This window comes from Chaetodon trifascialis, chromosome 7 (genome assembly GCF_039877785.1).
Source record: "Chaetodon trifascialis isolate fChaTrf1 chromosome 7, fChaTrf1.hap1, whole genome shotgun sequence".
Taxonomy (NCBI): domain Eukaryota; kingdom Metazoa; phylum Chordata; class Actinopteri; order Chaetodontiformes; family Chaetodontidae; genus Chaetodon; species Chaetodon trifascialis.
In genome coordinates this window covers 5,236,422-5,262,116 of record NC_092062.1, presented here as the reverse complement: position 1 = coordinate 5,262,116, position 25,695 = coordinate 5,236,422, and the positions used below count along the sequence as shown (strand labels likewise).

Below are 25,695 nucleotides of genomic sequence, written 5' to 3'. Positions count from 1 at the left end.
AGTATTCAGCATATTTATGTTTTGTTTAAGTATTTGAAAAAATAAACTGTCAATTTCATGTATTTCAAAATATTGGTTCATGTTTTTGAAGGTCAAGAATAGTGCACAGCCTTATTTTTCTATTGTATTCTTTGACATGTACAGAGAGTGAAGCACTAGATACTCAAAAACCTACATTAATAATTGGTATATGTTGTTTTTGTTTATTTTGTCAATTGATTTTTCTTTTCACAGTGAGGGGTTTTACAATAAATACAATAACCTTCAATCATAAAACTACAAGGACCATGTGCATTTTTTGTTGGCTGATGTGGGAACAGGCAACAGAGGAGCACGCTGTAGAATGACAGTAAAATGAAGATGTTAGAATAACTCAAATGAGATCATTTGACCACTTAATAAACACCTCATAAGATTTACTCAATAATGGATGAGTAATGGATCTGTGGCAGTCATCCACTTATCAGAAGGTCGGTGGTGGTGGTTTGATCTCAGTCTATGGGCTCTATTTTCAATTCTGCCGCCGCGGGGCGCAGGGTGCGCATCCTGCGCAGTGTTATTTTCATGCAGAGCAGGCAGGCGCACAGCGCATTTGGTATTTTGGTAAAACAAGGCGCACCAGGATGGGCATTGCGGCGCAGTAGGGGGAGGTGTCAGCATAATCAGCTGGTGCATTTGCATTTCGCTCTGCGCCGGCGGTGCAAAAGTGCGCTGAAAGCTCGCCACCTCAGACCTGGTCAACTCTGTGCTCCAGTGGCGCACCGCCGGGCAAGTGGATTTTCGTAAACCGGTGGAGTCGTGTGCCGATGTCACCAATACCTCACAGGCAGGTTTCCACGGTGTCTGGCATTTCACGATTCAATGCAACTATCTGAGTCAGCACATACAGTCAGACCTAAATTTCTATATTTTGATCAGTATCTCATCTGACCACATCGCAAGCGCGTTCGACACGCGTAATGATCACTCAACCTGACCGAATGTACACAGGTGAAACAGGGATGTCTGGTGATCTGTGACTCAAATTGCATGGTGACAAATGTATATGCCACTTTCCACGGGTCGGCACATCCGTTCACTCGTTCATCCTGGCGAATTCTAGCATCTCTACAGTCTTTCAGGTGGACACTACTCTGGATGAGTGGCTGCTAGGTGATAACGGCTATCCACTGAAAACGTGGTTGATGACGCCATATATCACACTTTCAACAAGATGGCAGCGTGGTTTTAACAGTGTTTTCAGCAGTGCTCGGTCAGTCATTGAACGCACATTTGGGGTTCTCAAAATGCGTTTTAGATGTCTGGACCGGACAGGTGGTTCATTAACATACAGCCCTCAGAGTGTCGGTGCATTCTTGGCATGTTGCGTTTTACACAACATGGCTGTATGATGTGGATGTCGCTATGAACTCACGGAGGACACATTAAGGGACTTAAGGCGGATAGAGGCCGAACTGCATGTGGCGTGTCAACTGGGAGAGCAGCAGAGCGCACGGGAGAGGAGGGAGCGCCTCGCCGCCCAGCTTTGTCATTAAGTGAGTATGTGCGGTTACATCAGTTCAAAAAACACCTGACGATCAATAACTTTCCACACTAAACAGATAGACAGTATTGAAATAAATTTAGCGAGGCCGTAGATACAGCCACTGTGAGCCTGGACCTCCCAGACCAGAACGTCAGTCTCCTCCTGGGAGAAGTTTGGGCGTCAGACAGTTTCCTGCGTGGGCTCAGTCATCCTCGAAACTTGCCATGGTGGTGGCCAGTGGTGTTTTTAAAGGTGAGGCAAGGAGCTGGTGTGATTGGTGAAGATTGGACTCGGTTGGACTAGGCTGTGTCAAAGCCACTCCACGTCCTCTCCCTCCTTCCGAGTTGCGCTGCTGGGTGGGACTGAGATGAGAAGGGGTAGTAGATGTGCCAGCAGCGTAGTGCACGAAAATACCAAAGTCTGTGCCGCCACGCCCCATCGGCGAAGCGGACCTGACTTTGCGTCGCGCCTGCACCGTGCTGGCGGCGGAATCGAAAATAGAGCCCTACGTGTCAAAGTATCCTTGGGCAAGATACTAAAACCCAAATTGCCCCCAATGCTGTGCCATTGGTGTGTGAGTGAATGGTTAACAGACTGAAATGAGCTGGTGGCCTAGCCATTGTATGAATGTGTGTGAGAAAGGGTGAATGCAGACTAGTGTTATAAAAGTGCTCTGAGTGGTTGTCAGACTAGAAAAGCACTTTATAGTCCATTTACCATTTACCATCTAGAAAAACAGCCAACTATGCAGTTGTGTTTGAACAAGTTCAAGATAAACTCAGGCTTCTGTAAACAAAAGTAGACTGAACTTTATACAAAACTTAACTCCTACAGTTGACTGTACTCCCTTTCTTACGGAAGCGCTGAAATAAGTGGAGGGTCAGAACTTTCTGTTGCTTTTGAACTTAGACTTTATTTGGGAAGATATATTTGGTCAATCAATATTTACCAATATCAACAAATGCTACAGTATAATACTGATGAAATTACACTACAAGCTGATAACTAAATTAATATCAGTAAAAATCCATAAAAGACACAGAGCATACAATACAGCAGTGAAGACAGTAAAGCTCAAGCTGCCTTGTCTCACCCTGAAACTCCAAGACAGGAAACACCCCAGCTCATGCCTCTGATCTAATCAAGAAATTCACAATTGTGACTTCAGCTTTGATGATAACATTTGAGTCACAGAAAACATCTATGGCAAAAAAAAAAAAGGAAAAAGAAAAAGAAAAAAGAAAGAAGCACAATGATTACATGAGAGGCTCTGACTGGGGATAACTCTCAACAAATTGGTATGCTCAGAAAGGCCTCCATCCCCACACTGATGCACACGTAAACAGAGGCAGGGATGATAGAGTACAGATGTTGTTGCAGGACAGCTCCCTCCTACTGGAAACCAGCTGCTCGGATCAGGGATCAGACTGGGCAGGAGCACCGTGGTGTCACTGTAATGACAGCAGCTACCTGTAAAACACAAGCAGAGCAGACAACAGGAATCAATCACCTCGCAGTCAGTGATGGCGCTGTCAGCCTTCACAAAGCACATGGAGGATGCAGAACTCATACCAAAGCCCTGCTGCTTGCTTGTCATTCCCTTTCATTTGTGGATTATTAATTGGTGAGAAACCAATTTGTTCTTTTTATTCTAAAAGTGTCACAGGTTGTGGGAAGTAATTTATGATTCGTGGTCAATGGCTGAGTTTTAATTAAGTCCAGGCCAGAGTTCACAGTGCTGGAGATGGAAGTGGTTCATTAATCACCAACTAGGAGACTAGCCTGGTACATGAAAGGCCAAAGCGCATCACTTTTATCTGAATTACAGTTAATAGTTGGCCAACAGGAAACACGTAAGTGAATTAAGCCCTTCGAGTGAAAAGGATTCTGACGATCATGTTGGCCTTTGATGACAAGGCATAAGATGAATCTGATCAAATTATGGATTTAGAATCAATTCAGGTGCCTCCCAAACTGTGTATTTATTAAAATGTAATAAATAAAAAAAAAAAAAAACAGATCCACAACACTTACTGATTCAAGCCTTCACACATTGATAGGAAACATGTAAATCTTCACTGGCACTGAGCTTAATGTGACTATTAAGTAATACTGTCAGTAAATAGAAAAAAACAAGAGTTGAAAGGAAACTAGAGAATAGTATTCAAAGTATTAGAAATGGTGATAATTGGCACCTGAGAATTTTCCAATGCATCAGATTAGCTGTAGAATCAGAGGGCTTCACAAATTGCTGAGTCATTAGCATCATGTCAAAAGTCGGAAAAAGACAACTTGTGACCATTTCTGAAACAAAATGTAATTCTGAAACAAAGTGCGGTTGTGTATGGTGCTTTTGTGTGGGAAACACTGGGAAACAAAATATTTAGCAGGTAAACACATTTGTTCACCTGCTGTAAACCAACAGCACGCTTCATTCACCAAACATTTTTTGCCGTCGTGGGTGACAATTTCCTTACATATCATACAGTGATCAGTCACATGACATTCCTTTTTTAAAAGTATTATTTACATGTGCAAGAGGAATAAAAATGTACATCAGTGCAATATATTGTACTAGGTTTTTTCTTTTTTACTGTCTGAATTATATTTTTGAAGCTACAAGTCAGTAAAGACAAGAACATTTGGTTAATACAATGCTTGCTTGTGTGCGATCCTTTTAAGTAGCTTGAAAGGGAATCTGAATGGCTGCTGCTGCAGGGCATAATGGTAAATGGTAAAATGTCTTAACAGCAAGAAAAGAAAAATCAGTAAGTCAGTGAACTGACTCAGTAATGGAAGTTACACAAAAAAGTTTGCTAACATTAGCCACCAAAGGCTGCTGGCCATACCAGAGCAAGGCTGAGAGTGTGATTAGAACAACGGTGTGTTTCGCTGCTTATGAAATGAATTTTTCATTCATATTGAGGAAGTTTTTGTTATCCCCTTGTTCAAAAGTTACAGTCTCATGTTAAAATCACCTTCCTCCACACTGTCTGACTGTATTTGTGTGACAGCTTGTTCCTACTGTTCATTGAAGCTATAAGATATTTTGACTAAGGGACATTCAAATACAAGTCACAAGACTCTGTTTCTCTGGTTTTGCTACATTACGCATTTTGACAGTAACTTTTTATAACTGTGATTTTGTTGTCCCAGTCCAGTCAAACCCCACTAAACATGTTTTAAATTATAGAAGACAGCACGAATCAACAAGCAATAAACATCTAACATAATCAGTGCCACGATGCAGCAACAGCACACGACACAATCGAATGACCAAAGGTAAATATGATGTCCTCTGCTCCACTGACCAAACATCACTGGTGGCTCTGAGCCATGGTAAATATTATCCCAGGATTAACAGTAAGTGGATGATTATGGGTGTAACTGTGGGAAACATGAATGAACCACTGACAAATGAGTGCTGACATAATTCTGACATCTGAGATGGGTCATTAGCATACTATCTTCTGTATCATTTTATAGACAGCTCTGACATGTTTGTATCTTTGGAAACTTTGGGACCTCCGCGACAATTCAGGTGTGCAGTCACTCAGTGAAACAATGAAGCGGCAGCTGACAGTCTACAGTACCTAAGGCATATGAATGATTATGGAACTACATGCGTCATCATTAAACAGCTACACAGATCCGTATCATACAATCAACCTAAAACTTTCTCCTTCCTTCTCCAGCCTATAATCTCCAATCAGACACTTCCAGATAATCACTAAATGAGCTGCCTGCAGCTACATCTCATCAGTGCTCCTGAGGGCTGCAACTGACTGACCACACATGCACACATACACATACACATACACAGACAGAGAGAGAGAATTAAAGAGAGAGAGAGGGGCAGGGAGAGAGGTGCAGCAAAAAAAATACCCAGACACATTCAGGAACAAATTGTATTTCTCTTCACATGATATATTTTTTATGTAGCAGTTATGCTCTGGCAATACTAATAAAGAAGATTAAATTGAACAGAACTATGAGAATAAGGCAAATAAATTTGTGTTTGCCTAAGTTTTCTGATGGACTCAAGAGCTTCCAAAACTTGAGTCAAAGAAAAAGATTGAAACTGTATTAGGTGAGCAGAGCCTGAGATCAAATAGTGGCTCATTGCACATATTCCTGCATAAAATGTGAACAAAAAGCAATAAAAAGTTGAAATATTAAAAAAGACAGGTACTGCTGAAAACCACTCTCATGCAAACAGATGTATGATAATAATGCAACTAGACAAAGCAGGTAGATCATATCAAAAATCTAAAATGTCATTCACTTTATCTGCAGCTATCATCGACAGGGACGTTTGGGGAAATTTAGAAGATGAAAACCCACCATCACAGTGAGAGGGGATCACTGAGAGTGACGCAGAAAAGAGGAAGGGAGAATAGAGCGAGAGGGAGAGAATGGAGAGAGCATAGAGAGAGAAAGAGTGATGAGAGGGCTATGAAGTTTGACAGGAGAATGAACATGACTATACTGCAGAGCTCGTCCATGAAAAGACCTAAGGCGTCCGTCAGATTGGTGATTTTGTGCCCATCTGCACAATGTTCCAATCCAGACCAACTGGAAGGATGCCAGTTTAGGAGGAAAGGAGTTGGTGTGAGCAGATTTATATCAAGGTAGATCTGTGTGTGTGTGTGTGTGTGTGTGTGTGTGTGTGTGTGTGTGTGTGTGTGTGTGTGTGTGTGTGTGTGTGTGTGTGTGTGTTTGGGGGTGTATGCGGAGAGGGGTAAAGATATCTCTTTGTAGAGATCAGACTGTGTCTGCTTGGCTCACACAGTCAGAGAGTGTTGCCAGTCATGGCCACATCAAAGCTCTGCCTGCCTGCCACCACAGAGAGCACCCCCCTCTACTTCCGCAAGACACACACACACACACACACACACACACACACACACACACACACACACACACACACACACACACTTGCACAGACACACGTTTGTATGACTACATTCATTCCTCAGCCCATAATCCTGCTGGCAACCTTCACCACTACTTGCTCTTTGCTTTGACCTTTACCTCAGTCTTGAATGTGAATCCTGGTTTCCGACAGTTTATTTTCATAGTTTTGGACATTATTTCTTTCAATTATTCACCAAAGCACCCGCTGAGATCTGAAACACGAGCAGTCGCATGGGACAGGCCGTAGCCAAGACAACAGTTAAGCCAAATTATTGAATTAACGTTATGTAAAAACCCTTATGAAGGTTAAGTGGCCAACAAGGATAGCTGAGCTAGCACTAGCTGGCTAATCTCCTAGCGTATTGCATATGATCTGCTCAGCACCAAACAGCAAATACTCACAGTCAGCGGCTAGTTGGTGACCTTAGTATTTGGTCGAGATTGTAAATAAATAAATAAATAAATAAAAGAGTGAATAATGCACTTACATGTATCATGTCGAGCACAGTGTCATATTGTTGAAGGAGTTTGTTTAGCTAAAAGTCTTTATTTTCATTTTACCTTTTCAATTTGAGTGAGAATTTACTGCTTTGCGAAACCTGCATAGACGTGGCAGAAAATGCAAAACACTGCAAGTTTTAAAAGTGTTTATTTTCTTTTGACATTTTTTCCTTTAGAGATGTGTCTTTCCTGATCTTACAGCTAGCCTGTACAAGTAGGCCAGATGTGGGCATTAGGGCTGCTTCCCACCATAATGATTCAATCTTTGTCAATCTTTTTTTTTTTTTGAGAGCGAGAGAGAGAGAGAGATTTTGTTTTTAGGACACTTTTTAATCACTTAAACACTATGCTAAAATACAGTTAAAATAATTTAGACAATGTTTTAATGTGTTGTAAAGAGACTTATCTAAAATATGCCAACAACATTTCAAGCCAAATTTGCTCAATAAAAAGTATTCTGCACTTACTTTTCCTCTTCCCATAAAATGCACTTGCACTGATGGATGCCATTTCCCTTAATGAGAAAGAAAAGGTACCAAAGCCCCACCCCTTCACATTTGGTATCATTGAAAAGCCCTAAATGTCCTCTGTAGATAGCAAAGGGACTAATTCAGTAGTATGCAGTGGGTGGGAGATATCCAGGTTTACAAATGTCGTCCACAGAGGACAAATTTGAACTACTGGTAGTCAGGAGGATACCAGTGGTTCTTGCACGAGGTCCATTTGTCTTTCCTACAAAATAATGTTCTCTACAGAATACATCTATGATGCAAATTAGCAAACAGCTCTAAGAAGTGGCAAGTCACAACATTATCCAAACAGTCGATTTAGTCATTTAACCAAGTTCAACTAAATTCTCATGACCTACTATAGGCTACATCAACAAACATCAAAAAGTCCAATACTAAACAACATTGTGATCGAAATCTGAGTGAGGCAGGTATAGAGGTTTATCCAGAGTGATGGGAGATTTAGAGGTTTCAATCTAGTCTAGATCAATACAGACTCATTGGGTGGGTCAGCACTGTCCTGCCCCATTTCCAGAAGATAGTGTACAGATGCAGGAAGCTAATAGCTCATATCAATCACAGCCAAAACCGGTTCCATGGCACCACCATTGATTGTCAGTCAGCAGCAGGATGAATGGCATCTCTGTAATGTTGTGGAGACCATGCCAACAGGGTCTGTGTGGTGGAGGAGTGAAATGTCCAGAGGTCGCCACAAGACTGAAAGCTTTACTGGTCAATGTGTACCCTCAATCAAGAACTGGAAGAACAAGCATAGTAAGGTGTACAATAAACAAAAACCCCTCACAAATAACATTAGGCTAATTGTTACAACCATGGTGTAATTGATTTTAAACTGTCTTCTGATCGCCTAATCGCCAACTAATCCACACAATAATTCCTCCAATAGTACCGTGGTCCAAGATTGGTCCATTTGTGATGGCAAATGTCCATAACTCCAAAACAATCTCTTCCCTACATCACCTATCGGCATATTACCTCAAAACAGGCATCTTATACGGTGGTCTCACAAGCAGCAACATTGCACCAGCATTTAAAACTAACATGGTCAAGGATTCTTTTTCTGCTCTTCCACAAAAGATTTAGAATGCAGTCTCCTATCATATCACAGCCAGTACTTTGCTTTGTCAAAAAAAAAAACAGTTTGAAGGGCTAAACTGCAATCATTAATTGTCATCATTTTCACCACCCACATGCCCCATCATGTCTCTGTCTGCTGTTTTTGTGTTCCTTCTGTATTGATGCCTGATCTCACTTTGTATTCTTTTATCTTCATCACTTGGTTTGTTATCCATGGTGGCAGTTAAAGAACAAAAAAGCCAGCCCTGTAACATTATTATTTTTGCTTTTTTCTTTTCTAAATAATCAAAGTGAAATTGATACTCAACTGAAACAAATGGCAACTCCTGGGAGAATTCAATCAACTGTGGAAACTGCTTTCACTTTTCAGTCTTTCTGTGTGTGTCTTTCAGTAGAAAGAAAGAAAGAAAGAAAGAAAGAAAGAAAGAAAGAAAGAAAGAAAGAAAGAAAGAAAGAAAGAAAGAAAGAAAAAGATTTAAGAATATAAATAATGTGTTGGCATTGTCATTAAGACTATGTTAGCATGTTGAAAATAGCTCAAGCACCTCTATGCTTACTGTTTAGACCAGTTGGCGTAGACTCATTTTACTCTTAGTTCAGCTGTAAGATTGGTGGACCAATCAAAACAGCTTTATCCTCTTCTTGATCACATCTTTTACGACACATATAGTAACATACATTCTCGTACACTCCACTGCAAGTTTGTAGTATTTTCTAATTTTTTTAATGGTGCAAACTGCTGACTGTTGTTGCTTAATGTGACTGGTTTCCTCTTTTTGCCAAGTCAGTCAGTGTGCATAGCAGTAAAAAGCATTCAAACAACTTAACACCTCCGATACATCACTTGGAGCTGTCCCAGTCCTATGGCAGTCCTCATATGATGTGATCCAGTATTAAGCTCTCCACTGGAGGATGACACTCATTTCACCTGTTAAGGTAATCAGTCAGCTTTAGGTAATCTCAGATCTTCTGGAAAGCTGTTAGCAGTGCATGCTGAGAGCTGAGCAGACAAACAGGCAGTGGAGTATTTGCTTGTGTTCCGCAGTGGAGGGAAGGGTGGCATTTTGATTTGATTGGGGATTAAAGGTCATGAAGAAGTATTTAAACGCTCCCGCTCAACTTTGGGCTAATCATTCCTCCACAGCTGTGAGTTGGAGGAGTCGGCAGCACTCTCAGATCACCGTTGTCACAGTGTGTTGTCTCCCACTTTGCGGTGACAGAGCCTTACCCACCCAGCCAGTAATCCCCTGCAGAAAAGTTTGGAGTAAGCTGACGGCATGGAAAAAGATAAATAAGGATTTTCATTTTTTACCCTGTAATGAAAAACTGCATAGCACTTTCTCTCCTCGCTGAATTTATCTCTAATACAGTTTCAGATATTCCCATGCTGTAATTTACCACAATGAACAAAAACTTTCCACCTTGGGTTTTTCACAGTCCAAACAACTGAAACTTACTTAAAATAATTATTTCTTACTTCCAGACTAAGCATTCAGACATTTAACATCTGCTAAACTTCCCAGCTTAGCTTACTCAGTGCCAGACTGAGTAAGTAACACATCTATACGCACTAGAAACTTCTCTCACTTAGAGAAGAGAGATTGAGGACGTCAGTGACAAATGTCTTGCATTAACTTTGTTGTTTATTTTTCCCCGGAAGATGTGAAATAACCCTATTAAATCAAGTAGTCACTTGGCCATTAATCTCAATGCAGCTGACTAGTCCCTCAAAGCTAATGGGGTTTAGAATTTGCATGAGGCGAGTTTACCCACAAAGCTTCGCCTAAGAGGATTGCTGTTCAGACAGAGAGCTTATTGTCACACTTGTTCATAGACATGGATTAACGATACTAGGCCCAAAGAACTCCACTAACTGTGGCAGCAACTCACAAGTTCCCCTTCACTGGCTCAGATCTCTGTTTCAGAGGGACAGACATTCAGGCTGTCTGCAGCATGCATTGGCAAAATACCTCATATCTGTTAAATTTCTACAAATACAGTGCCAAGCATCCATTGACATCATGACCTCAAGCATATCATGCTTCTTCAAACTGTAAAGGTAAAGAGAAAGCCACATTTGATACATCTCTTTTTGAAAATAGTCCTAAAACTTACCTCCTGCTTCTGAAATATCAATTTCAATATTTATTTTCTGTCATATCATCGCAGCATTGCAGCACTCCTGAATTTCCGCTCTGTGTTGTCAACTTAGCTTTTTACATCATTTGAATAAGCCTCTTTCAGTGCAAGCGTGCGCGCTGTGTTTCATAGTGACTAAAGCAGCTTTGGAGTCTAAATATAACATGTATCCACTACATTAATTCTTTAATATTTATCAGTGGGAAAAAGGTACTTGAAATGTGGCATATATCCATGTTTAAAATTCAGTAGGAAAACAGCAAAAATGAAATAAAAAATACACAAGTTCTGCTCAAGTTGCAACACAGTTTAATCAACACACTCACACACTCAGGCTGCATCTCCAGGACAGCACAAATCCTTCAATATCCTTTGTAAAAAAAAAACAAAACAAAACAAACAAAAAAACAACCCCTCTATCTTGTCTACCACTGCCCACACTGTGTTACTGATCCACAGTGTGAATTATAATAGCAATCTGAACACTGACTCTCACTTGTATGATAGCTGCTCAAGAGTGACAACAGGCTGTTATGATACAACTGCAGTTTATTCCCTTGAGTAAAGTGGTGTGTTATGAATGTGTAACACATCATCGCGTAATCCAACTCTATTGTGGAGCAAAATGACAAAGCAATGCAAGCAGAGGTATTAAAGGGTGCTAAATGATTCTTTTACTTTCTACCTATCCATCTATCTGCTCCCGATACTTGCCGATTTATTTTCAGGACCACGGGGGAACTGGAGATAATACACAGATTTGTGAGGGGACAACATTTGGAGGATAAGTGAAGACTGAGCTAGTGGTTTTGAGAAGGAGACACCGACAGGGTCTGCCCAGAAACCCAAACATGATTGTTGCACATCTTCTTCCAGAAACTATGGGTATTAATACTTAACCCTAGGCTGCCTTTCTCTCAGGTGTATGGCAGGCAAACTATGGCTCCAGGCATGTCATTATTAACTATCTTTGGGAGAAGTTGGGTCCCTTAAAAATACCATAAAATGGCATGTAAGTGGTTCTGAATATGTTTGGGCACAGAGCATCATCAATCGCTTATTGAGGGGATGTGTTTCAGAAGAATGCTGTTCATCCCTTCCTCTTGATTCCCCAAGACTCATGGTGGAATTCCAGATTGCTATCAAGTTTGATGCAGATATTCATTCCCAAAATTTCTTAAAATTGTGGCCAACAGTCACATGTTCTCATGAAACAGCCACCATTTAATATGCAAATTACCATGAAAATAAGTGAGCACATTTATGCTACCAAGGAAATAACTCATTTGATTTTAGTGATCCTATATGCTTTCCCCTAATGCCACCCTCAGGCCAAACGTATTTATTATATTTTTACCCCACTGCTGATAAGGCTGTGTGAGTAACACAGTTTTCAAAATGATGCTCAACAACCTGACATTTGCATATTATGGGCTGTAACATGTATTAGAACCTCTTGCTGTCAATAAAAACGTAGTCTTTTTAAAACATTATTATATAATCATCAAATGAATTGTGATGGCTTTGCATGTTCACTGTTAAGGCCTAACATTGACATCTGGTTTTCCTAAGATGTGGAGAATCACTTAAAAAATAGAAATAGAAATAATCACTTTTCTGACTCACTATGTTCACTAGCTAGGCGCTAACTGTGTCTGCTGTTTGGTCCTGAGCTGTGTATAGTTTGCTCATCATAGCATTTTCACTGAAAACAGCTGCCTGCTGCTGTGACAACAAGGTTGAGGAGTGCTAATAGAAGCACAGTAATGTGCCAACAACAACAACAACAACTACATTAACACACTGATGTTCAACAAGTAATGTTCACCATTTGTTTTCCATCTTAGTGTCTAGCATGCTAAAATTACTAATCAGCACTAAAGACAAATGACATCCGAGGCAGACAGAAATGTCAATTTTCCAGGTGTGTGATCATGAACCAAAGTATCAGATCAAAAGATTGCCTTTCTAAAACCATCATGACACGTATCCAGCAAGATTTCATGAACATGCAGCAACAAAAAAAAAATGCAAGAATTTAGTAATATCAGATAATCATTCTCCTGCCAAGCAATGTAGTTTTCAGCAACTTTTACCAGATTGGTTTCCAAGCAACACACAGATGCAGTGGACAGCATGCTTAAGACTGGGGTGATTACTAACATTTATCTGGATACTCCCATTAATTGCAGAATTCTTATAGTAGTGCTCAGTTAGAATGTCATGTTAGCGGTCCTCTTTGCTTGTACAGGGATATTTGACTCAGGATAGGTACATTTTAATTCCAGGGTGCTACAATTAAGGATATTTTTCCAGAATCTTCCCTCATTGTGGTAACCATAGGGTTCACCTTTCCCGTTTTTCACAGTGGCACCAATCTGACAGAAAGCCTGGTTTAGCTTCATTTTGCTAATTGTTTTAAAATCAATAGCCAGATCTTTCTTGGCATTCCAGTTCTAAAAACAGTTTGTTCAAGGGTCCCAGCTTCATTTCTTGACTTTTCCAGCTCTTCAATTTCTTGCTTAATAATTTCCAGAGATCTCCTTTCTCTCCATATCTCCTGACATTTTGAAACAATTTGCTGGCTGCTGTAATACTGATGTAATACAGTTATACCTATTTTGTTTTTGTAACAGCTTCGAACACAGCTCAGCCAGTCATTATCAAAGAACTTGATTTTCTATGTCAAAATTTGACCTGATGGTAGTGCTAGATGAAAAACCATCAGATCATCAAAATTATTAGTCTGGGACATGAACGTCTGTGCCAGATTTCATGGGAAATCTGCCCCATATTAGCAGAGGCATTTAACTGAAATCAAATGTCAAACTGTACCATACGTACAGATCCCTGGAAGACAAGTGACGAAAGATGAAAGAATAAACCTGCTTGTACTGCTAGATGAAAAAAAGATACAGCTAGATGAGAGGGTTCTGTTCTCTGGTGATTATAAATGTCTGTACTAAATATGATGGCAATGCATCCAATGGTTGCTGAGATATTTTAGACAGGAATACAGTGGTTGACTGACAGACCATCACTGTCATCCTTAGAGTCATACCATTGATGTGGCTAAAATGCGCATTTTTGTATGTTTACATCTACTGCCACTGTGACAACATTAGGAGTTAGTTCACTGATACAAACAGCTGACGGGGCTAATTCTACAATTGAGCACCATTAAACCATGGCAGAAGAGAGAGTGCAATGGCACGGCCTAATTGAAAGAGCTGCAGTCAAGTCAGTCAAGTGGAAAACATGATGGAAATATGGCATCTCTGTTTATTTCATTTATTAATTAAAGTGCCCGACTACAGTGTCAACTGGTAATGTCTCCTGAATACATTATTTGGAAAAACATAAATCATGTGATGGAAACATATATTCTTCTACCTGAAATGATCTGTTGATCAACATCCATGATTGACGTATCTGTCTGTTAACCATTATATTTCTTCAAATCCATGATTTGAGTGGACATTGTGTAATATTACCTGACAATGGTGAAGAAAATAGGGTGAACCAAGAGTACTGTGCTGCTTAGCAATGTATTATGTCAGTGTGTGTGTGTGCTATGTGGTGTTTAAAACTGTGCCGCTCTCTTTGCTTTAATATATGGTGTCCAGCAGCAACATCTGCTCAGAGTACATTTTAATTGATTCACGTTTTTATTTTTATCTAAGTACATTTTTACACAAATACCTTCTTTTCCTTTTACTGGAGTAAAATGTATTTTCAGAAAGTTATATTTATCTCGAAAACATTTATTTATTTATTTATTTTTTTTACATTTTCTGATGTCCTCCAGTTAAACTGAGGTTGTATTGGTGGTGGTGGTGGTGCGTGTGTGTGTGTGTGTGTGTGTGTGTGTGTGTGTGTGTGTATTTATAATTAGAATTAAGAATAAGAATAGCTTCTTTAGATACATTGTTTGCCTACATTAAATCAATCTGTTGCTTTGAAGGCACAACAGTTGCATTTCAAAGGAGCATTAAGTTAGAAAACACAACATTAGCCTGATTTAGCGTGACTGTTGGTATATACCACATCCACTTCTGGTCTTCTGTATAGAAACAGACAGACAGATCATTTTATTGGTTTGACGGAGAGCCAACATAAACAATGTTTCACTGTCCTCATGTCCCTTCAGACAGGCAACAGGGCATGTCCGTGCCTTATTTGAAGCCATAGTTTCCTTTTATATGGATTTAGGAACTCTCCCATTATCCTCTTATCCTCTAATACGTGTGTGAAGCCAGGTATGTACTCAGTCTAATCTGTGGTCTTGTTTAAATGGCCTGTGTTAAATCCATGCACAGAACCCTTTGATTTCTGTCAGTAATGCATGCTTATGCTGTTGGAGGGAACTCTGTTCCTGATGAAAAGTCATTACTGTAATTAATTACTTAATTTTACATTTTGCTGATCTCTTAACGATTGTCCAGTCACAAAGACAACAGGTCGTTGAAAATGTGAGAACAACTTTCCAAATCCTGAACAAAGGTTGTTTAAAGTTTTTGAAAGCACAACAATATGTTAATAAACTATTTGTTATAAAATATATCCTGTAATTTCAATCTTTACTTCCTTTGCCCCATGCTAACCTTCTCATTCCCTGTCTGTTAATAAATTGCATCAAACTGTATTTGTGACAAGTCATAAGCACTCAAAAGGCTTTTAAAGACTTTCTGTAAAGCAAAGGGGAGAAAGTTTCATGTTAGCCCGGTTAAAGTTCAAGAAAGTTTTCTAAAAACTTTGGACAAACAATTGTTCAATTTCAAAATACTCTTTCCCACAGTTTGGCATTTATAAGTGCCACTTAACACTTGTTTGACGACATCCTCAAAAAGGCTCAAAATTAAAGGGTCACTTCATTCAAATCACAGAAACACATTTTCCCAGTTGCCCTGAGCGGTGTCCAGTCATGCAGATCATTTGGATTTTGAGGTGGTCAAAGCAATTATATATGACATTTGAGACAATGTCCCTGTTATTCTGGGTAATACAACTCTTGCTTCTGACTATCTACTCTATGAAACAAGGTATCGATCAGAATCATTTTCATTTTTTTATGACAAGCTCTTGTAAATACTTTCATGGGAATTATAAATGACATTGTGGTGCCCTTCTGATTTTCCACTTGTATTACCCTACTTTAAGCTAAGCTCAATACATTCTTCCTCATGAAAACAAAAGCTGGATTTCTAAGCAATACAGTCAACGTACCACACCCACACTGTGGCCAAAGGCACATTTTCTAATACTTTCATTGTTTCAATGTGATGTCCTCACTAAAATCAGTGTCCTCTGATTGCCCAGCTAAAACCCACATGAGAGATGAGAGAAGCTCTCAACGTGTTGAAATGTTCATCTAGCTTTCAACTATTACAGGAGCAGCAGCAAATGGTTCGCAGACTTTTGTTCACAAGGTTTTGGCTCTCAGGCTACATCTGTGTCTCATCTGTCTTACCCTCTGATTAGTGAGGGTTATAACTGCAGGCTGAGAAGAAGATCTGCAGGCGCTAGTAAGGGCTGCCAAAAATACTGCACATGTTTGGTTTAAAGAAATGGAATGCATGTTGTCATAGTCTCATTATCAGTATTCTCCTAAAAAGACATTGCTGAACATCAATCATATATAAAGCATTAAAGCAGAGAAGTCTTGACAATAAGCAAATAAAATAAAGTGTGAATTCTCTATTAATGAAAACCTTTAAGTGCCATTAGTGTATTCATTTACATTCTATTTTTTTCTTTCTTTTTTTCTACTTTCAGTATGGAGAGCCTGAACCAATTTCATAATAATGCACTAGCTGCTGAATTGATGTACTGTAAATATATAAATGCAGGAAATAGCATTTACACACTTACATCTGATCCACCACCACTTTTAAAAACCAAACCAAACCAAACCACCTTTGACCATATTTTTTTAAATGGCTGGGTACAACCACTTCCCAGATATGTAATATGTAATATCCATTTTCCCAAGCCATGAGGTAGGTATAAGCAAAAGCTCCAAGAGAAAAACAGACACACTTCACTGTAGGTGGCAGTGAGTCACTTCATTATTTGCCTGCCACCATAAAATCTAAAAAGAACAAGGGGGAAGTTGATCACAACAAACATGTCAGAGGAAATGTAACCACCATCCACCAGAGCGTTGAGTCTGACAGGTAAGATCAGCAGAGGGTCAGCAGGCTGAGGAGAAAGTGACAAATGCAGGAATAATACAAGAACAACCTGGTCCAACAATAAAATGATGGAGGAAGCAAAGCAACAGCTGGTTTCTGAAGAGACGTGGAGATGGCATCTGTTTGAATTGACCAGTAACTTCTAACATCGGTCTCTGCTCAGCGTTGGTTACCGTGTTGTTGAATTTTCCTAAGGGGATTGCATTTGGACGACTGCTCCAAAGTAAACTAATGTTACTGCAGCATAAGTAACACTAGTCTAAACAAACTAACTCTGAGTGTAGCATAACCTGGTTCATAATGTTATAGTTGGTTGTTAGCTCAACAGTTTGTACTTCAGCTGGTTATCAGCAGAGCCACAGGAGCAGCCATCAGACTGATGTTTCCCCAGTGCATGAAGATGATGTGGATCGTAACTCATGAAGCGCCTAATGACATAGTTTGAGTAATCGCACCTGCTCAAGCGAGACCCTTTCCTGTTGCTAGTCACTCAGTGGGTTTTTGGTGAGTAGTTCTAGCACACAACTGGTGTGTGTTCAGAGGTTTTCAGCCACAGTAAACAGATGAGTCATATGCATGACACGGGATGAACAGTAAAATGGGAGGTACAGACTGATACCTCCCCTCTCTGTCCTGATTTTGTGTTGGTTGGAGTGTGGGTGTCCCATGCACTCCAAAAGCCCTGAGTCGCCTCAGCAGAATATTATTAAGGTGAACACAGGTGTTTTTTGGATTCCACCATCTCAATGTCTGTTCCCTGGGTCAGTTCTCAGTACTCCCTGTCTCGACGCTGCAGCACGGGTATCACACTCCCCTTCCTCACTCTGTACAGGACTGTAAACTTGTTAACATATGTTGATTTTTCTCTATGTTACTAAGGTGCTATGTGAAAGAAAGGTAGCTTTTTGCACTGCTATATTTTTCAAAGACCTGGCTAAATTCGGCAATGTGTAAGTTAGCTGCCCATCCAATCCGCCTTTACAGATGAATGTGAAAACAGCCTTCTGTGGCATATACAATCTTCTGCACAGTGAAGCTCAAACATTCAATTGTAAGAACAAGAAGAATAGTACATTTTTGAGTGGAGGGGACTTTAACCTAATCACTGTTACACACATATATTTGTGCCCTAAGTGCTTATTTTAGAACTGTAAGAGCTGAGTTCATATGGTAATTTCGAAAATGTTTAAAGGATACACTAGTAATGGTTACTGTGGTCTTGAGAGTGTGTTAGTACTCAGGAAAATGTATGTTTTCTATGCAATGTTGAAAATATGACTCAATAGAGACGAGTGAAAGCTGCGTCTCTTGCTGCTATTCTCCCTGCCTCAGCGCACAGCAGTGGCAGCAGAGGCAGCTGTTACTGCTGCTCAGCAAAAGCTACATAGTCCACTTTTAAGTTTCTACTCATGTTTCAAATCAAAATTCAGCCTTTCAAGAATTTGACTGCAAAGCCTCCGTGGTTAAATTCTATTTTGATTAATGACAACAATTTTTAGACCTTTGATCCACTGACCAATTTCAGCCTTAATATACACTGTAAAAATATTAATAGGCTTTTATAACTCTTCTTTGCCCCAGTCATGTCTGTAATAGCTGAGGTTTGGACTGGAAAGACTCAGGATGAGTAAGATTCAAATGTAGCTGTAAAATGTGATGGGCTGTTATTTTAACCCTGACAGTATCTTGTATTTTCTCTGCTGTGCCTTATACAATGCACAGCGAGTGTATTTTTAGCACATGGCGCTGACATGCATATAGAGAAACCTCACTTCCCAAATGACTTTGTAAACAAGATGTGAGGGCAGTGCCAGTAACATAATTCGTATAGGAATAAGTGTCAGGGTGCAGTTATTGCATTATTTAGAGTGCCATAAAGAGCCAGGCTATTGATTTGAGAGCAGAAGCAGCTCTGCAGTTATTTCTGTCAACGTCACCCTCATTAAACTGATGTATGGCACCTGCTATTCTCCTTTCTGCCTCTCCTGCTTCTGTTCTCTGTCGCTCTTTCACTCACTTTTTTTATGCACTCTGGCTGGATGTCTGTTCAAGCAAAAAAAAAAGCAAGGAACACACTTGTTGCCATTAACAGCCATTTAAACTGTGAGTGTTGGATCATTGGTGAAAGATATATGATCACCTTTCACAGTTCAACCTATCCCTTCTTATACATGCAGTGTGGACACCTCTACTACTGAGCAGCTCATTGTAAAAACATTGTGAAATGGCAAGACTAAGAATCTGCAGCTATGTTAGCAGCTCTGTAAACCTCTGTATAGGCACGATGCTCTGAAATGAATGCTAAAATATGCACAATACTAACATGCTGATGTTTAGCAGGGATAATGTATGCCATGGTCACCATCTCAGTTTAACCCGTTAGCATGCTAGTTTTGCAGTTGTTTGATCATTCAAGTCTCAGATGAATGGGGGGGTGCTCACTTGGGGGCCACCAGTTGTATCAGATTGTCCCCCCACCCCCTGGCCTGCCCTTGGCGGTGCCTCTGGCAGCTCCTTTTTCTGGTTTGGACCAGTCAGTCTTGAGCAGAACCAAATCTTTGAAAGAGTCAGTTGTGAAAAAAGAACTGCTTACAGTAGTGACTTGTTGCTTTGCAGTAAAATAGTTTTGTGTTGTGTGTTGTCAGACAAATCGGCTGGTTCCAGATTGAACAGTGCGGCAAATATGTTAAATTCATTTAGTTTAGTTTTCATGTCCTGAAACCTCTCACCAGGTGCTGGAAGGAGGTTTTACACTCACCAGCTGTCATAGCAGGCTTTTGTTCTTGCAGAGAATCAAAAAGCAGTGGTTCCTCTTTCCAGTTGCACTTGTCACAGCTTAAATTTCACTCCAAATGATTTCATATTTGAAAGCAGAGAAGAAGCTGGCTGGAGCTTGAAGGTCAGGTCTGAGAAGTACTTAGTAATGTCCACCATGAAGGCCAAATCACACAGACACTTTCTGTGACTGAGTTTCCACTTCAGGTTTTCCTTCCCCTCTATGAATTCTTCCAGACAAACACTTTGTCTGGTGTTAGCAGGTCTGCAGCAGCAACAAGGCACTACTTCACAAATTCTCTTTCTGAATGAATTTTCATTTTCATAGCTATTAGCTCGCTCACAACAGAACTTAACACTGCCTCTGTCAGAATGAGGTCTTTGTGAAAGCTGCTTGCTGGACAGCCAAACTCCAAGGAAGAGAGTTAACTTTATCAAAATGCATACATCCTTGCAGCTTGTCCATGTTAGCATGTTTCAAGCTATAATGCATGTAGAAGTTGGTCTTTTTCATCACTGCCAGTGAATCCAAATAAATAAATAAATAAATAAACGTTTGTCAATTTATCTATTGCCACACTCTGCATCTACTTAGGTTTTGTTTACATTTATTGACAGTCGGCATGATGCATCGACGTGACATCACTGCTATGTGTGTGTTGCATTCAGAGACCACACAGAAGAATGTGTTATTTTACTGTTTTATGTAGTTTTTTTCTGTTGCTGAAAAAAGTAATGCATCTTTTTTGTATTTATCAGTTGCCTCACAGGCTGGATCAAGAGGTCACAGGAGTTCAGCCAAGGGAAGATAACCACCTACGTTTTGAACTTTACATCGAAGTGTGTCCCTGGTAGCTGTGGATGAGGTAGACCAGATGAGCCAGGTGAAGAAGACTTGTAATGTCTCTCCAGCATGCTGCAGTATTCTGTGTCTACTAACTTGTTTTGTCTCTCTGTGCTTCATATTTTTGGACCCTGATCCTGCTTTATTTTCTTCTGTGACTTCTGATCGATTCGATTTTCACATGCCCTTCTTCAGTCAACTTCTTTAAGTTTTGCAAATAATAAAGTGTTTTACAGCTAAAAGAAGTCGGCCTTGTCTTTGTCACTTTGAAACACTGCATTTAAAAATCCATTTTCTTGAACTTCATTGAATTCTTCTTTATGTTTATCTACACTGTCATGTGCTTGTTTACTGACACACTGCCCATAACTGTTTATATTCATTGTGAGCACTTTCATGAATTAAAATCCTACCATTTACAGTATTTCGAAATTGAAGGACACACGCTACAGAGATTGTGTAGTGTAGTGTTGTTTGGCCTCTTAAATTTCCACTCCATTTAAGTTTTCACTGATAAATATTTGAAACAAAGTTTTAACGTGACTCCTTTTCTCCAGGGTTTTGTTTGTGAGTGATCCTTTCTCGGTCTTGTACTGCCTCACAGGTTGCATATTTGCTCTTTCTTTTCATTCTCTTTGATTTTCTTTAACTCTGTTTTTATCTGCGGCTTTTGAAGCCCACCGGCAAAACTTATTTTGGTTTGAAACTACCATATCAATAATTTGACACTGATATGGACACTGACAGACAGCCAAAAGAAAAATGGTTGAGAGGATAAGAGTGTGTGCTGAGCTATGAAGAGGTCAGTAGCAGATTCTGTGCCTGGGTTATAGATGTTGTGATCATCCATCATCTCAGTAAAGAGCAGCAGAGAGAACATCAGGTTGTCTAACAACCACCAAAAGGTTGTCTATATGAGGACCTGCTCAGCAGAGCAAAAACATCATAATTCCACTAATGTACAAATAGACAAGCATATTCTGAGCTGTGGAAGACTTAAATTGTGCTAACTATATTTAAAAACAATGTCGATTTGTGAGATTCTTGTGTTTGAATGACACAAATCACATCTTCAATTGTCTTTTTTTAAACTAAAAGCTATGCAAAATTAAACCTGCATAATAAAGATAATGTGCAAAAGTTCAAGGTTGCACTCATAAATATTTCTATATTAACAACGGATCAAATGACAGCATAATCTGAAAAGGGTCACAAACCCGCAGAGGATTATCAGACAACTCTGTAATTCCCCTCAGATGAACATTTTAAGGTCTATCAGATCATTTACTGCTCATGAATTTCCTGTTGTGAGTCACTCTTGTCACTCTCATCAGTCATCATTTCCAGCCCCAACAGGGAGCTGAAAATATTCAAAAAACCCATTGTACACTACCTGCTTAGCAGCAAACAGCAGCCAGAAACAGCCAGAAACTGGCAAAGCATTTAGCATCTTAAGAGCTAGAACAGAGTTAAAGAGAGGGAATATTGTACTTGAATTCATCAGGTGCAACTTGAAATGAATGATAATGCTGCTCCGTAACTCCTAGATATAGATTTGTTTATGTTGCATAGCATTTATAAGATGCGTCCAAAATTGTCCATTAATTTGACTATAAAATTAAAAATTCCTCATCAGGATCCCATGAAGCAAGAAAAACAAACAAACAAAACCCCTCAAAATATGATCTCTCTACAGGTGATGGAGTTGGACAATACTTTGTTTCTGTAGAATGGTTGAAGTATGAATTACAGACTGTTTGGCTCATTGCTCATTGGTTGGCAAGCTAAGCAATGATCACTCTAAGGATGGACTGGACCTCAAACTAGAGAGTAACATTAAATGTGCACGTGGTCTGAATTCATTAATACTCTGTGAGACAGCTGTGGCCTATGGGCTGCAGCTCATGATCACTGAGTTATGGGCTCACACACGGACTTGTCGTTTGGTCTGGATGCAGACTGAGGTCCGCACCATGAGAAGCCCTGGTGTACACTGTACATGCCATAAACAGACCATGTCTGCCACCAAGAAATGAACTTAATGGTAAGTATTAAAGTCAAGACAGACGTATAGATAAGCTAAGAATACTTTTAGAAATATCTGGCTACACTGTTTGGAGGCTGTGCTTTCTGCCCGAGGAGGTCTTACTAAATACTGACTGACAGGGAACTTGAACATTTGGCCCCATTTACTGGTCTATTTATTTATTTTTCCAATATGTTTAGAAAATAAAATGTAATTGCAGACTGAAATTTGCACATTCCTGCTCAAGCCTCTTGACTCAAAATATCTCCAGACTATCCAAATAACTATGAAAATAATCGTCCTTTCATGGCCATCTTAACTGAAGGCAGAGAGAGTTGCTGAGAGTGAAAGAGCTCGCCTGGTTCTCTTCAAAGTTCTGAAATATGCCTCCCAACACCTTTAAAGCTCACTATTAATAAGAATAAGAATAATAATTTTCAATTTCTTTTTGAGTACAAATTAAACACAGGAGTTACAACATATCAATTAATGACGAGTAGAGGTGTTGGTAGGTGTATTATGAACTTTTAGTCAGACTAGTTGTGCCCCTCCATTTCCAGTTAAACTAGGTTAACCTTTAAATTAAACTAGGTTAACCTCCCATTTAAACTAGGTTAGCCTTACTCAAGCTGCATATAAAGAACAGACATGAGAGTCAATTTTCTCATCTCTCTGACAGGAAGGGAATAAGTGCCCTCATTGTTACCTCAATACAGTAAATAGCATCCAATTGATTTCTTTTTACAATGAAGCTAAAAGTCATCTGTCTGTGTTTACTGCATGGCTTATGTGATTCCTCCTGTTTTTCATCTCCATCTGTCCATCCACAGTCCTGGTACTGCTGATGATGAGACCCTCCCTTAAAGCAAACTGACTGAACAATGGCAGAGGATGATTTTCAGGAAAAGGCGCTAAAATAATTAATACATTAAAATATTTATCCGTCAGTATAAGTTTTACAGAAGAGGGCAAGTTTGTTTACACGTATATTCCTGGTGTGAAAATCACTTAAATCATGGTAAAACAGATGGGCAGTTATTGCAGTAAAATTCAGATGTTTAAGACACTGCAATGCTTGAGGGAGCTGAGGCCAGGTGTGTTCATCTGGATCATGAGAACAGGAACTTGTTGACATTGCCAGGCGTATGACTGCTCTCCTGTGGCACTAAATCCAGTTTCTTTCGCTAAACTCACACAGGGGGCTATAATATTCTTTTACTTCAGAGGGAATGAGGATAGTTATTCTCTCTTTCACGCACACAACACACACACACACACACACACACACACACACACACACACACACACACACACACACACACACACACACACACACACACACACACACACACAGAGCAGTAGTAATCCTGCCTCATCTGGTAAAACAAAGACTTTGGTCTTTTTCCATAAACATAAAGAGCTAATCTGAGATCTGAGTAAATATAGTAGAGGGAGATTTCTGCTGGAAATTTATTCATGTGCCACAAAGAAATTTATAATGTGTTTTTTTGTTTGTTTTGTTTTGTTTTGTTTTTTCCATACAAGTAGAGTAGTCTACTAAAATGTAAAAAGTCAGAGCATATAACAGGTGAGAACACAAGGAAAGAATCATAGCTGGAAAACAGATATGTAGCAGAGGCAAAGAGCCAAGAGTCTTATTATGTGGCTTTCCTTCAGTTTCAGAAGCAAAATGACAATCACGCAGAAGTAGGTTCAAAATAACAAGACCAAGAGATCAAAGTCATGCTAGGCCCGATGTTAGGAACAGTAATGCTTTGAGCTAAATGCTAACGTCAGCATGCTAACATGCTCATAGTGAAAATGCCTCAATATCTTTGTTTAGGGTGTTAGCATGCTAACATGCAGTAATTAGCACTACACATAAAGTACAACTGTTGAGAATGTCATCAGTTTTTCGAGTACTTGGTCATGAATCAAAACTATTGGACAAATCCAAATTCTGACACAATGATGGTGTTAGATGAAAATCAGGGGATCAGCAAAAGAGATTACAAATCATCCTGAGGGGAGCATGAGTGTCGGAACCAAATTTAATGGGCAATTCATCCAAAGACGTTTCTGAATCTGAACCAAAAAATGTCAAGCTGCCAATATACACAGAATCTGGCTGCGTTGTGTTCCAGCTCCACCACAGCCTCTGAAGATGATCCTTTGCCATTCTAGCTAGTGTGTGTGTGTGTGTGTGTGTGTGTGTGTGTGTGTGTGTGTGTGTGTGTGTGCACAAGCTCTGTGTCCAGAATGTCTTCAAATATAGTTGTTCTCATTTACATGTTTTTCTGTTTCTGTTATCAGACAGTGGTACGAGTATGCAATTTGACTGCAGCTCATAAATTCCGTGTTGTCATTACATTACAAGGCTGCTGAGTTGCAGATAAAATTATTATTTCACAATCATGACATAGTCAGACAAAATAAACAAAAATACAGGTTAATGACAGCAGCTGTGCTCTAACTGACATTTAAAATGAGCCATGATGGAGAAGGTTGTCAAAAAAAGGCAAAAAAAAAAAAAAAAAAAGGTTGTCATAATGAAGTACAGCCACAAAGCATCTGTTACCATCTCAATGACCTCTAAATGTATATTTATGTCTGTGAAACATGAAAAATGTCAGCAAAACAGTTCGAAACAATATACAGTAACAAAGGTGGCTCCGAAAAGACAAATGCTCTCCTCCTGAGATGGAACTGTGATGGAATGGGAAAAGTCAAGCATCACCCAAGTTATCCAGTCCCCCAGATGATTCATCCTCCTCTGGCATTTCTTGGCATGTCATTAAATATTTGTCAAGATATTTCAGTATGTGGTGGACAGACTGGTGGACAAAATGTCTCTGGCCATGACAATAATTCTTAACATTGTTGAAGTTTCAGAATGATTAGGAATTGAATTATAGATTGCAAGACCTCAGTAAGATCCAAATTGGGCATTTGCAAAGCTTGCAATAGCACTGGTTCAACATTAATGTCTAAATAAAGTGCATGAAAGTAACTAAAAGTGAAAGTTTACTAAACTTGATCATTTTAGATATTGTGATAATGTATGTGTCATATGTAAAGAGTACAGTGACTAGTGGTGGATTTCTCCGTGGTCTGCTTCTTTTTTAGCACTGAGACAGTCTTGCTGTGGTAACTGTTAGTGTCTAGCC

The 25,695-nt window shown here is 39.6% G+C and overlaps 1 protein-coding gene across 1 annotated transcript in view; it reads right to left on the bottom strand.

Moving 5' to 3' along the window:
• Positions 1 to 230: 230 nt before the first annotated feature.
• tsnare1 (T-SNARE Domain Containing 1) overlaps positions 231 to 25,695 on the bottom strand; it is a 188,596-nt gene continuing 163,131 nt past the window's right edge. Inside the window, exon 12 of the mRNA XM_070966479.1 lies at positions 231 to 2,995. The gene's annotated coding sequence lies outside the window, so the exon portion shown is untranslated. The remainder of the gene's footprint in view (positions 2,996 to 25,695) is intronic.